This window comes from Mustela nivalis, assembly GCF_964662115.1.
Source record: "Mustela nivalis genome assembly, chromosome: 2".
Classification (NCBI taxonomy): domain Eukaryota; kingdom Metazoa; phylum Chordata; class Mammalia; order Carnivora; family Mustelidae; genus Mustela; species Mustela nivalis.
Genome location: NC_139021.1, coordinates 149,031,684 through 149,047,138, shown reverse-complemented (window position 1 = coordinate 149,047,138; position 15,455 = coordinate 149,031,684).

Sequence of the window (15,455 nt, the reverse complement as noted above, 5' to 3'; positions counted from 1 at the left end):
TAGCAGATTTGGATTATAAAGTATCATATCATCTGCAAAGAGTGATAGTTTGACTTCTTCTTTGTATTTTTTATTATTAGTTTTTAATTTATTATCTTTTTTCTCACCATAGCACATACCGTTCCCCATGTCCATCATCCAGCCAACCCATCCCTCCTGGTTTTTAGATTTTTATATCTTCTGTATATTGCTCTTTAACATGGCTATGTATTCCATTGTATAAAATGGAGTATTCCATTGTATAAAAATATCATCCTTTATTAATTCTCTCTTGATGGAAATTAGCCTGTTTTCTAAATTTCAATATTTTGTTAGTGCAAATGACACTTGAACATTCTTATACATACTTAGGGCATATATGCAAGATCTTTCTAACTTACAACATGTTGCAAATATAGTCTCCAAGTTTGTGACTCATTTCTTTGGCTTCCCCAGCTGAAATAAGTTTTTTTGATTATTTAACATTTGAGTGTGGGGGTTTTCAAAAATATACAAAACAGACAGAACTGTGAACATCCATATCAACAATTATCAGCTTGTGGCCAATCTTGTTTCATCTTAACTCTTTCTCACTCCGCCTGGCTTCCAGGTTATTTTAAATCAATTTCAAACCCCATATCCTGAAATCCAAAACACGTTTTAGTATGTCTATAAAAGATAAGGGCTCTTTTGAAATATAACTGCAATACTGTTATCACATATGAAATTATCAGTACTTTTATTTTATCTTAGCACTCTGTTTCTTCAAGACTCAAGTAAAGTCCATACCCTGACATTGGTTAATGTCTTACAGTCTATTTTCTCTCTCCTTGTAATTCATTAGTTGAAGAAACTGAGTCATCTTCTCACAGATATTTCTACATTCTAGAATAACCTAGATGTTGCTAATTTAATTCCAGTGGTGCCTTTAAAATGCATGAGTTTCCTGTATTTCCTTGGTAATTAAGCTTAAAGGATTGATCATCATCAGGTATTGATGATCAGGTATGTTTTTTCACAAGAACACATCACAGGTCATGCTGTGTGCTTCCATCAGACTTCTGTTAGACACACCACTTCCAGTTTCCATTCTTTGAGAATGACTATTTCTTAAAGACTTACTAGGCAATCTAGCCTTTTTTTTTGGTGGGGGGGGGCAATCTAATTCTATCTTTCCTTCTCTGTTTATTATCTGGAAGTCTTCCATAATGAACAACTTTCCCCCATGAACAACTTTATTATCCAGGGGTGAAATTCATATAAAAAAAAAGTTCAATATGCTTGATTCTTTCCCTTTATCAGTTTTTTAAAATAATGAATTAATTCCATTGTACTCTCAAAAAGTGATGAATTGGAGATGTTTTTTCCTAATATTTTTCTGAACTTTGGGATTTAAATAAGATTTATGATTTTCAGGGTACCTAGATGGCTCAGTTAGTTGGGCAGCTGGCTCTTGGTTTTGGCTCATGTCATGATCTCAGGGTCCTGGGATTGAGCCCCGCTTTGTGCTCCGTGCTTAGCAGGGAGTCTGCTCGAGGATTCTTTCTCTCTTTCCCTCTGCCCTTCCCTCTTCTAGTTCTCTCTCTCTCTAAAGTGAATGAATGAATCTTAAAAAAATAAAATTTATACCTTTCAACATATCACAAATATAATTCTCACTGATGCTTAAATTATTGCATTTCCAGCCAGTGGGAGTCTCTTCAAGGTGATCTCTGAGACTTTGGACTTAACCTCATTAACCCTTGATGGCTTCTTTGCTTTCTGGTATTTCACGATCCTCCAGATTCACATGGTGCCCATCTTTTTTTTTTTTTTTTTTTAAAGATTTTATTTATTTATCAGAGAGAGAGGGGGAGAGAGCGAGCACAGGCAGACAGAATGGCAGGCAGAGGGAGAAGCAGGCTCCCTGCTGAGCAAGGAGCCCGATGTGGGACTCCATCCCAGGAGGCTGGGATCATGACCTGAGCCGAAGGCAGCTGCTTAACCAACTGAGCCACCCAGGCGTCCCACATGGTGCCCATCTTGTTCTAGATTTAGAAACACAATTTCTCCAGGAAGTCCTAGTTCCATTTAATTGAAAGTGATATTTAGAGACTTATACTCTAAATGATAATGATGCTCTTTTCAACTCAGTGATCATGCCTAGACTTTTTCAGGGCAAATAATTAGGAAATAAGTTTTTTTTTTCTTTTAAGATAAAATGAAAATTTCCACTTAAATTGCAGACTATAGGACTACATTGAACTTTATCATGAAACTGAAAATTTCCACTTAAATTGCAGACTATAGGACTACATTGAACTTTATCAGTCTTACACCAACATATCCTTCCTCTCAGGAGAGAAGTCTTTGTTGTCAATGAGCTGACATGATTACTCATTTGTTTTATCTCACCATTATATGGACACTAATCTTAAAATAGCAATATCCCAGCCACAAGCAATATGTTTCCTAAAAGCTGTTTAAGATTATTGTTCAGGTGGGTGTCCCTGGATGTCTCAGTTGGTTGAATCTGACTCTTGATTTCGACTCAGGTCATGATATCAGGGTCTTGAGATCAAGCCCTATGACAGGCTCCATGCTGGGTATGGAGCCTGCTTGAGATTCTCTCTACCCCTCCCCCAATTTCTCCCTCTCTACAAATAAAAATAAATAAATAAATAAATAAATAAATAAATAAATAAATTTGTTTGGGTTTCTTTGTCCTTAGAGTTTATCCCACTAAAAATGCACAAATTGGGCATGTGGGTGACTCAGTCATTAAGCGTCTGCCTTTGGCTCAGGTCATGATTCCAGGGTCCTGGGTTTGAGGCCCACGTCAGGCTCCCTGTTCAGTGAGAAACCTTCTTTTTCTTATCCCTTTGCCTGCTTCTCCCCCTGCTTGTGCTTTCTCTCTCTGTCTCTTTCTCTCTCTCTCTCTTTGTCAAATAAATCAATAAAATCCTTAAAAAATACAAATTACTGTTTTAAAATTATTTCAAATAATTTCTCTATGTATGTGTAGCCCACCAATTCAGTCCACAGCTAAGTATCTAACTTTTGCTTTATTTTACTCTCAATTTTTAAGAATTACATTTTGTTAAATATAATTTTGTATTGTAATTATGCCAACTACTTGCCTGATGGCGTCCAAGTCAAATTAATCAAAGTGGATATATTTGGAGGATGGTAGATTTTAATTCTCTCCCCTATACTTTTTCTTCTCCCTTCCCTACAGTTTTAATTTTTTTCTTCTAATTATAATAGGGCAATATGTGCACACATTCATATACCCCAACTTCTTTATAAAGAGCAGCACACCACACTTCTTTCTCTACTCTCTTTTTCCTCAACTATCTGCAGTTGCTCTGGCTGTGTATAGGGATATGCTCATGCTTTTTCCAACTGCAGATTTGTATGTACCATTGTTTATTCAGTCAGTGACTGAATAGTGCTGGTAGATACTTGTTTTCTATTTTTGTTTTGTTTTATTTTTGCACAAATAATGCTGCAATGAAGACCATTATGCATGCAAATTTGAGCATTTTTTTTTTTTGCTAGAATGTTAACATTTATTTAATTTTTATAAGGAACGGATGCCACATTTTGTCAAATGTCTTTTCTGCATCTTGCAGATATTTATAGGTTTGGGGCTTTTTTTCTTCCCAGTTTTATTAGTATGAATGAGTTATGTAAATGATTTTTCCAATAGTGAACAACACATATTTCTAGACTATGTCCCTTTTTGCTATAATGATTTGTGAAATGTGCTCTTATTTGCTTTCACTCATTTACAATTTCTGCCTCACCATTCCTAAGTGAGATTGGTCTATGGTTTTCTATTTCTCTTCAGTCCCATTCAGGTTTGGGGATAGATATCCTTATGTTCTAGTTTTAGATGCCATCTATAAACTGACCTGCCTGCATATTTACCTCCAGCCCACACTTCCTGTTCTCCATTCCAGACTCATCTGTCCTGCTGTCTTTTCAAAAACCTCCCTCTCCCGCCCCTTCTTCCTCCAGGTGTGTGACCAGCATTTCAAGCTCAGCAAGTCTAAAACGGAGTGCCTGATCTTCTCCTCATACTTGTTCCTCTGGAGTCTCCTCATTCTGGAAATGGTGGCTCCATCTTTCTAGTTGTTCAAACCATTAACCTTGGGGCTTTCCTTGGCCCATTCTCCTCACATTCACACATATCCCCGGGCACCACCTGCCAGTCCTCCAGCGCGCACACCCACCGCACACCCATGAACCACTGCGTCCCTCTTCCCTCACCTCCTGCATCTCTCCCTTGGACTCATCTTTCATTTTTCTCTCTGCTTCCCTTCAGATCATTGTCAACACAGCAGCAGAGGCCAATTTTCTTGTTGTTCTTGTATCATACCCCATTTTCTTTTCAACTGTTGAGTGGTTTCCCATGGAATGTGCACATCTTTGCTGTGGCCTGCAAGACCTCGTCTGGTCTGGTCTCTTGCCAGCTCGCAGACGTCTTCCTCCACAAGTCCTCCTACCCAGCAACAGTCACATGGGCCTTCTGCTGTGGGTCCAACATGCCATTTATGCCCAGCTCCTCTGCCTGGAAGACACTTTCCTTGGCTATCAGTTCAGCTCTCTCCCTCACACCCTTAAGACATTTGCTAAAAAGTCACTTCCTTAGTGAGGCCTTCTTAGCTCAGCATTTCCCTTGCCCATCCTCCCCTTCAATTCTCTGCTTTATTTTTCTCCGTGACTTTTATCCCAGTGAACCTTACTATGGATAGCATTTGCTGGTTCAAAGTCTCTTAGCTCCATGAAAGGACTACTGTATCTGTTTTATTTCTTTTGTTCACTGCTGCTATATTTCTTGGTACCCAGAAGAGTGCATAGCTCATAGCCCTGTTCAGTAAAAATCTGTTGAACTTGCTTTCCAGGGATTAATGCACCTCCCTCAATAATCTCATTGAAGTTATTGGTGGATTAGGCTTGCTAATATTTTATTTAAGAATTTTTGTTTCTGGGGCAGCTGGGTGGCTCAGTGGGTTAAGCCTCTGCCTTCGGCTCAGGTCATGATCTCAGGGTCCTGAAATCGAGCCCCACATTGGGCTCTCTGCTCAGCAGGTAGCCTGCTTCCCCTTCTCTCTCTGCCTGCCTCTCTGCCTACTTGTGATCTGTCACATAAATAAATAAAATCTTAAAAAAAAAGAAATGCATTTTGTGATTTTAAAAAAAGCTTTAAAAAAAGAATTTTCATTTCTGTGTTCGTGAGGGAAATTGGCCTATAAGATCTCTTCTTCTTACGTGAGTCTTGTCTGCCTTTGCTATCAAAGGAATCCGAGAAGTATTTCCTCTTTATCTACTTTTCTTGAGCATTTTATACATGATTTGAATTGAAATTTCCTTTTTCTTGTTTTCTTAATGGAAAGATTTTTTGCTAAAGATTTAAACGTTTATCTTTAATTCATGACTAGCTCCATAAACATGTTTCTCTATGAAGTTTACTCTTTAATTAAGAGTTTTGTATTTATCGGCACCTGTCTGTAATTATTTTAATTAAAGTTCATTAAAATCAAAATGAAATTAAATATTCAGTTCCTCAGTCACACTAGCCACATTTCAAATACTCAAAAGCTACACGTGGTTAGTGATTATCCTATTGGACAGCATAGACATAGAATATTTTATCATCACAGAAAGTTCTACTGGACAGCACTGGTATAGAATATTCTTTCCCCAGATATTTTCACAACTGGCTTCCTTTTACCGATCATATGCTCACACACACATCTCCAGTGTGAAGCTTTCCTCAGTCCAGTAGACCCACCCCCACGCACAATGACATCACCCGGTTTTCTATTCTTCACAGTCCTACCACTTTGCAAAAGAATCCTGTTTCTCTGTCTCCCTCACTCTTGACATATACAGTCCCTAAAAACAGGACCTTACTGGCTTATTTCTCACTGAATCCCCAGAGTATAGAGCAGTGCCCTGGACAGCGTAGGTGTTCAAAAATTATATATTAAGTGAAGTAGATTGAGTGATTGGGAAACTTCATCAATGCCAAGTTGAGATTTTTAATTTTAAAAAAGGCATAAAGTAATCTATAATATTATCTTTTCAATCTCTAATGCCCCAATTTTTGTTCTAAATAGTTTTCATTTGTGCCTTTTCATTCTCTCGTACTTATGTCTTATTAATCAGTCTCACCAGAGGTTTGCTTATTTCATCAGTTTCTTTCAGAAAAATGACTTTGACCTTACTGATGATCTCTATTGTATATTTGCTTTCTCTGTCATTAATGTCTGCTCTTACTTTATTACACCCTTTCTTCTGCCAGCTTTGGGTTTATTCTGTTGACTTTGTATTAACTTATTTTTCTTTTAACTTAGCTCGGTAACATAAAGCTTTTTTTCCTCTCTAACATAAATAAAAATATTTAAATCTCCTTTGATGTACCACTTCAGCTAAATATTGTGAGTTCAGATAAGTTGTACTTTCATATAAATTCATGCAAATTTTTACTAAATTTTAAGTATTTAAAAAAGTTCCATGTCATCTTTAATCCACGAAGTGGCTAAAAGGGTGTTTTTGTTCTGTTTTATTTTATTTTATTTTTGTTTTTGTTTTGGAATGATTTCTTCATTGTTATTATTATTCTAGAATGTATGAGGCTGTTTTTAGTTACTTTGCATCATGGCAAAGGAAATCTTTTTTTTCTGCATGTTACAGATTCTTTGGAATTTGTGAGAGTTCCTTTAAAGCTTGATATTGGGTCAATTAAAAAAAATTATACCATGTGTTCCTAAGAAGAATGTTTATCGTATTATCATTGGGTACTGTGTTCCATATGTACCCATTAAAAACTTAATTTGGAATGTATTGTTGCAATGAGGCTGGGGTGACCCCATAGGAAAGGAAGCAAACAAGAAAAAGAAGGCCCCTTCTCTTTTAGCCTTAGAGTCTTCCTCTAGCTCCAGCTGTTGATAGAGATTGGCAGAGTGGCTGGCCAAAGAGAATGGGAGTTCTTGCATTCCAGCCCCAAGAACTCAAAGCAGAGAATAGAAGAGCAGGTGGACATTCGTGCTATAAACTGGCGGGTATCATTTACTTATTTTTGAACACCTGAGGTTCCAGAATACTGCTACAGGGAGCATCAATGCATGACAGATCTGTGGCTATGGGCACAGTGTCTACACTGGATTTGTAAAAACAGCACCAGAGAGAAAATGAAGGAGGAGTGATTAGAAAATTCTTTTGAGGAATTTAGGTTGTTTTCCTGTATCTTGTCTTCTCAAGTATCTGTCAGCCAATACACATGTGGAGTATTTATCCTTCAGTAGTAAATGACCGTGGTTCAATAAAATTGACAGGATCTCCACAAGCTAGAAGAGTCTCCAACCCAGCTTTGATTCATCCATATGGTCGCCATGATCCTATCCATATTGTGTTTCTCGGGCCTTCTGCATGCCACTGATCACGGTCACAAACTGACCAATGAACAAGGCCATCATCACACTTTGTGAGCTAGGACAGGGGACAGGACAGTCACAGTCTGTTTGGTGCACTGTGCTAGGCAATGGGAGCTGCAGAGACCAAATAGAACCCCCCTTTTAGGGACTTACAATTTGACAAATGAGGAAAGACATGGGAAGCTGACCATAAGAGAATGATCCCATTCTTTTCCAAGCTACCGCCACATTTTCAGGTTGCTGTGGCCCAAGATCTCTGAGTTATCCAACTCTCCTCCCATCTCACAGCCAAGCAGCCACTGGATACAGCTGACTGTCACCACAGCATCCTCAGGGAGCCTGAGATCTTTCCTTCCCAAATTCCTCTTTGGAAGATCTCATCAATCCACCCGCTTTCCCTTTAGGGGGAGGCTCCCTGCTTTTCAGCAATGCCCCTGCACACTACCTCTTGGTGAATCTGTATGACCTCAACACTTTTACCATGTTCTTCCTCTCAACAGAAAGCCTCAAGGCTACCACTCCCAAGTGTGTACAAGACATGTATCTAAAATCTTTATGCAACTTCCAAGTTCCTCTCACTGCCTTGTCTGGTTTTCCTTTTCAAGTTGATCTTTCCTGCTTTCCCACATCCTCCCCAAGCTGATCATCTTGCATTCCTTTAACTGTGTATCTGCCCTCTCTCTCCTCCACCAGCATGGCCAGAGAAGGAAATACCGATTACTCCTTTAGGCATCCTTTGAGAAAAAAAAAAATCTTTTTAAAGAAACTAGTCCTGGGGCGTGTGGGTGGCTCAGTCAGTTGGGCATCTGACTCTTAATTTCAACACAGATCATGATCACAAGGGTTGTGAGATTGGGCCTGGCATCAGGTTCTGTGCTCAGCAGAGTCTGCTTGAGATTTTCTCTCTTTTTCTCCCTCTGCCCCTTCCCTGTGTGCACTCTCTCTTCTTCTTAAAGAAATAAAGAAGGAAGGAAAAAAGGAAAGAAAGAAAGGAGGGAGGGAGGGAGGGAAGGAAGGAAGAAGAAGGAAAGAAAGAAAAAGAAAAGGTCCCCCATGGACGCTTGCATTTGAAAAGGAGTCATCCTGATTACCTTCTCCAGTATTACAGTTTGGATCTGGTTAAATAAAGGCAAGACCTCATTTTTTTTTTTTTTAACTCTCTGGGGAAAAAAAGCATAGCTATCATGTTCACAATAGGTAAAATAAATATCCATATACTTCACAAATGCCTCCTTGGGTATTTTGTATCTTTTCCAAGAACACTTACATAATTTGCAGGGTCTAGTGAAAAATTAAAATGTGAGTCTCCTTTTTCGAAAATTATTAAGAGTCTCGAGATGGAAGCAGCAGAGAATTACAACTCCTGAGCTCAGTGTTTTATATAAGTGCAAGGGGTTGCTTGCCCACAAATCCAGTGCTGATCCTTCCTTGATAGGTATGACTTTGTTCCATGGGGAGTTCTATGAAATGTGAGCTAAATGCAATGCTTACATATATAAACAATATTACCTAAAGCTCCTAATATCTCTGAGAGAGGCAGGCAGTCCTTCTGATTACACGCACGGCCCCAGGGACAATATTATGTGCAACTAGTCTTGACTGCACCAATTCTTACCAAGTTACTTACTCTGTAGCTCAGATTCTTCATATGTAAAGTTCAGATAATAATAGTACCCACATCATCGGGTTCTTAGATTTAATATAAGTAATATATTCAGGACAGTGCCGGGATATAGAATGCTCTATAAAAGTTTGGGGTATTAAAATGATATCTTTCTTTGGAAAGATTTCTGATTTCATTTTTTATCCTCCATTAAGTACTTTCAACGTATAAGTACATTTTATTACAAAGTTTCTGAGTATCAACTAGAAAGAAAAACAAAACAAATTACCACTTAGGGTACTAAAATTAGGTCATAATCAACAAGAAACAGGTTAACCTTGGCACCACGGCTGAATTAATTAATTGATTTGTTGGTTGAATAGATTACTCATTCCTTCAAAAAACATTTGCTTTTGCCTACTGAACTCTCCAAGATGTTGGAAGGGCATAGATGAACGGAGCACAGTCCCAAGTATCCCTATACAACATTATGTGATATAAGAAAAGTAAGCCAATGCAACTTGAGGTGTCCAATACAACGGAGCTTGATTCCGTCCTAGATGAGAGTATGATAGAATTAGGGAAGCCTTTGCAGAGAAGAAGATGATGGTTAAGGTAGCTCTAAAAAGATGAATAGGCATTTCCTAGGCAGACTCACTCAGGGTAAAAGTATATTCAAAAGACTGATGATGTAAAGGAATGAGGCATGATCAGGATGGGTGGGAAGTTTAGTGGGATAGAAGCTTAAGGTTCTGGCTCGGAGTGAGTGCAAAGAAGTGAACCACAAGGTTGTAAGCTGAGTGGTTGCCAGACTTCAGGAGAAGCCTCATTTTTTAGCCCATTCACCACACAGATTCTGAAAGACTTGGAGGATAGAAGGGGCAGGTGGAGGGTGGACAGTGGGATGAAGTAGATAACTAACAAAGTGACTCCTTAGAAGGAACTGAATTTTCCTTGTGTGGATGGCATCATAACACAGTGGCCATTGAGTGAGATCCTGTCTCCTTTTCTACCCAACTAACCCATGGGGCAGATGCTTGGTTCAAGTCAAATCAGGCTGAGAGGAAGTGCTCTTGTTTGGTGGATTTGGTTTGGTTTTGTAAAAGAAGAGATGCTTTTGGTGCTGGAGCCAATACAAAATATCTTTTGAAATTAAAAGTGCTGTTTTTATCAATGTTACTTCAATATGACGACTAATTTCAGGAATCTATCCATTGGTAGACTGTAGTATGATATTTTCTTTTTTTGATCACAGACCTCAAACAGAAATTGTGGCCTGAAATGGATAGAAGGGGTTATTATTTGATGTGTATTTGCACTGGAGACAGGTAAATTTATTTTTTCATCAGACATCCACTATTTGACTCAAAAGCTACAGTGAGCATTGCACTTCAAAAAAAATTGTTAGAAAGAGGAAAAGAATGCATGGAAGAGATCCAATCTTTTTGCAAATGATGGATGATTTCTAGGGTGGATTTCTACCCTTGTTCTCAACTCCCTGAGAGCCTCTCCATGCGTTTCAGCTGCACCACCCCCACCTCACTTGGTTTTCAGTGGACAATCTGATACAGTTTGATATAAAGTTGCACCAGAAGTTGGGAATGGTTTCTAGTCCACAAAAACCAGGTGATCATTGTTGGTAGAATTTTGTCAGTTGCTGCTGTCAGAATCAAGCAGAACACCAGGCAGTAAGGAAGAGAGGAACTCATGGGGAATGCAGGGCCATGTAACCTAGATAATCTTACATATTGATATCTGAGAGTGCATGACGTGGGTGAATTACGGTCTATGTTCTTTTTAGTGTGGTCGCCAAAGCCAGCAATACCAAGCCCTAGTTAATGTCAGGTTTTATACTCTTGAAAGCCACAGATTAGTTGACAGCTGCTGTTTCTTATCAGGTCAATTTGGAGATTAGTTGGGAAGAGTCCATATTGAGTTGACCTCATAGCGGTCATGCCAAATGCCTGTGGGACTAAAGAGTTGCACAGATATCTGTCCACATGTACATAAGAGATAAGGTTGCTGTATGTATAAGCATGCATCCAATTCTCAATTATTTTTGGCAGAGTTGTGGCACAGCTAATAAAAGTTATTTGTGTTTGCACTTGGATTATATTAGATCAACTTCTGTGTTTATGGAGGGGCTAAAGCCTACACTTGGAAGGCATCACCAACCTCTGATTACTTGCTTTAACACTTCCAGCTTTGTGATCTAAACGTCTCTGTGTTTCAATTTCTTTATTTAAAATGAATATAATACTTACCTATCCTATCTATTTCATATTGTGCTTTGAAGTTTAAAAGTCCTCAAGTGGAAAATTTGAATTTTAATGAGGTCTGATTTATCATATTTTTCTTTTATGGTTTGTATTTTTGTGTTCCATCTGAGGAATCTTTGCCTCATTTGCAATCAAAAAGATGTTCTGTTGTGTTTTATTCATAGAATTTTGCAGTGTTAGATTTTATCTTTAGGCCTATGATTCATTTCAAATTGATTTCTGCATGTGGCTCATGGGAAAAATGAAAGTTTTGCTTTGTTTTGTTTGCTTTGTAAGTTTGGCCATCCATTCTAGCATTGTTGAAAATACTTCTCAATTAATTACCTTGCATTTTGGGGGGAACATTAATTGACTTTTTATTTTGTTCCATTGATCTCAATGTTCATCTTGCACCAAGTCCACATTGCCTAGATTACTACAGCTTTACAGTAAGTCTTAAATTAAGATGTGTGTCTTCCAACCTAACTCTTTTAAAAAGGCACTATTAAGAAAATGAAAGACAAGTCACAGACTGGAAGAAAATATTAGCAAAGCACACATATGATAAAGGACTTGTAAGTATATTATACAAAGAACTCATAAAACTCAGTAAGAAGAGAAGCAGTTCAACTTAAAAAATGGGGAAAGATTTATATATACATTTCCCCAAAGAAGAGATATGGATGGCAAATAAGCATCTGAGGAAATGCTCCTTCACAATATTAGACATTAGGGAAATGCAATATAAAACCATAATGAGACACCCTTACATACTTACTTGAACAGGTAAAATTAAAAAGACTGACAATATTAAGTGCTAATAAAGATATCAAACAACTAGAACTTTCAAGTCTTATTGGTAGAGTACAAACTGTAAAGTTACAGTAGGAAACAGTGTGAAGTTTCTTATAAAGTTACATATGTGCTTACCATGCAATCCAGCCATTCTGATCTTTGATATTTACCCAGGATTAATGAAAACAAACCCCACTCAAAGACCTGTGGGCAAACATTCATAGTAACTTAACTCACAATCACCAAAAACTATGAACAACACTAACGTCCTTCTGTTGGTGAATGGAGAAATGAACTTGAGGTACATCCCTGCACAGAATACTTCTCAGCAATAAAAGGGAATGAACTACTGACACATATAATAGCACAGATGAATCTCAGAAATCCAGTTATTATACTAGCTGGAAGTAGCCAGGTGAAGAGGCTACAACCTACATGATTTCATTTGCGTGACTTTCTGAAAAAGTCAAAAGAATAAGGATTGAAATTAGAATGACGGTTGCCAGAGGTGATGGGTGGGTGTGGATCCATTACAAAGAGCCATGAGGCCACTTTTTGGAATGATGGACTGTTCTGCTTTGATTGTGGTAGTGGTTACATGACGGCAAATATTTGCCAAAACTCATAGAACTGTACACCAAAAAAAGAGTGATTATACCTCAATAAACCTGACTTGTTCAAAAGTCATTGTGCGGTTGACCGGAAGGTCCTAAAAACTAATGTTCCAGCTTTAGACTTTCCACCCTCTCTTCGGAGAATGAAGGGCAAAATTTCCCATGTGGCAAATGTGATTGTGATTCTAGGCAAGTCCATATGTTCCCTACTCTGTGCTTTTAGAACTTTTGGCTTTTACTTTGTTAATAATATATAGAGCACTTGCCAATATTATTTGTCCTAACCTATCCTACCTACCCACGTCTTCATCCATCTATGGAATTTTGATCTCAAGCTAATTGATGAAACCACTTTCGAAAACAGTTCCTCATTAACTAATAAATTTAAATACTCATCTACCTTCTGACCCACAATTTCACTTGTTTATATATCCTTAAGCAAAACTTTCACACAAGGAGGTCATCGCAGCACTATTCACAAAAATTCTGAAAACAATCCAAATGCTTATCAACAGGAGAGTTCATGAATAAACTCTGGGGTGTTTACACAATGAAATGTAAACTAACTCAAGAGGCGTGCCACAAAATGAATAAACCCGAGCTATAGACAATTAAATGTGAAAATAAACCTAGGAGATTATATACAGCATCATACCATTTTTATAAAGTTAAAAAAACCCTATATACAAAATGTAACATTAAGGACCACATAGGGATGCAATAAAACTCTATAAAAGGGAAGTAGCAGAAACAATGAGGCATCAGTGGCAGCAGCAGTAGGAGCCAGGGAGTGCAGACACCAGCTTCCTGCCCTGCCGGGTTCCCACAGCAGTGGGGCCAGCAGCCTCTGGGGGCTCTGGGAAAGACCATTTTCCATTTGCTTCTCCTGCGCTGTGATTGGAAATGGCCTCGTGCCCATTTCTACTATCTGGGTTTACTGTGATTTTCTCCTTTTGCTACTCTATTTACTTCACCATATTTGTAGCCAATTTTCTGTTTTAAAATTCTATCCTCAGAAGTGCCCAAGAATATTTTACTCTCTGGATTATACATCCATTTTCTGCACCCCACTCAATGGATGAAAAAGATATGTCAGGAAAATTCTAACCAAAAGGAAGCTGGTGCAGAAAAATGGGCTTTAGGTAATAAAAAATTATTAGGCGAGAAGGGAGTCACTATGGAGTGATGACATATTCGAGAGTCAAGGTGATTCAAGAATTTTAAACATGTGTAGGCTTAGTGAAATAGTCTCAGAATATGCAAAATCAATTTGGTAGATTCCAGGGAGATTTGAAAATCATCAGTGGATTCGGAACTTCAAAATACTTCACTTAATTATAGACACATCAGGAAGATAAAAATTAGCAAGTATAGGGCACCTGGGTGGCTCAGTGGGTTAAGCCTCTGCCTTCAGCTCAGGTCATGATCTCAGGGTCCTGGGATCAAGCCCCATATTGGGCTCTCTGCTCAGCAGGGAGCCTGCTTCTCCCTCTCCCTTTGCCTGCCTCTCTGCTTACTTGTGATCTCTCTCTCTCTCTCTGTCAAATTGAAAAAAAAAAATCTTAAAAAACTTAACAAGTATATTAAAGATTCAAACAATGCAATTAAATTTATATCCATCACATAGAGAATATAGACTACTCTTAAGCACACAATGAACATTACAAAATTTGATCAGCACTGGGTCACAGAGCAAGTCTCAATAAAATTCATGGCATATGTATTACAGACGTTGTATTTGCTGATTTGAATAACTAAGTTGGAGCTCAAAACAAATATCTAAATTTAAAACCTTGTATGTTTGGAAATTGGAAATTGAAAAAGAAACTAATAAATTATGATTTAAATAATAAATTATAATGGAAATTTAAAATTCTTAGAATTATCCAATCTCTCAGCATTTATAGCTGTAACAAAAGTGAAAAAGGAAAATTTATACTCTTCAGCACTTACCAAAGAACAGGAAAATGGCTAAAAATTAAAGGCTGAAAATTTCAAGATTTGAGAAAGAACGATAGAAGGAACCCAAAGTACTATAGAGAAGATGCATATGGCCCAGAGCTGTTTCATGGTAAAAACAAAACTAACAAAAACTAGAATATAAATATCTCTGGGGAGGATAAGGAGGAAAAAACCTAAAAGAATATTTTGAATGTGAAAGAAGACATTAATCATTTTAGGTAGAGAATTTAAATATAACGTGACAGACGCCAACAACTTTAAAAACAGAGAAAAGTGGGGAGAAAGGTAGAAAAAAAACAACTCACCAAAACTGACAGAAGAAATAAGTGATAAAATATTGAAGCAATTGTTCTAAATCTTCTGAAGAAGGAAAAAAAAATGGACTTAAATAATTTTACCGGTAAGTTCTACGAAACGTTTCGGGTATACATCATTTCACTCTTTTATCACCATGCCAATAGAGAAGGGTCGCTTCTCCCTCATTTTATAGCCCAGACACCCAAAACTATACTGACATGTTGAAAAAGTCAAGTTAGGACATTCCTTTACTCATTAAAATGGATTAAAGATCTTTAAATAAAATACTGGCAAATTGAATCAAACCTTATAAAAAGACAACTTCAAGATAAATCTGGCTTAATACCACTTGGTTATAAAACACCTATTTTTCTATACTAATGGATTAAAAATTATATCACCATTTCAATAGGTTGCGGAAAACTTTAAGATAACATTCAATATACATTCATGATGATAAACGTTCAGTAAACTAGGAGTATAAGGTCACTTTTATAATCTAATAAAGGGTATCTATAAAAAT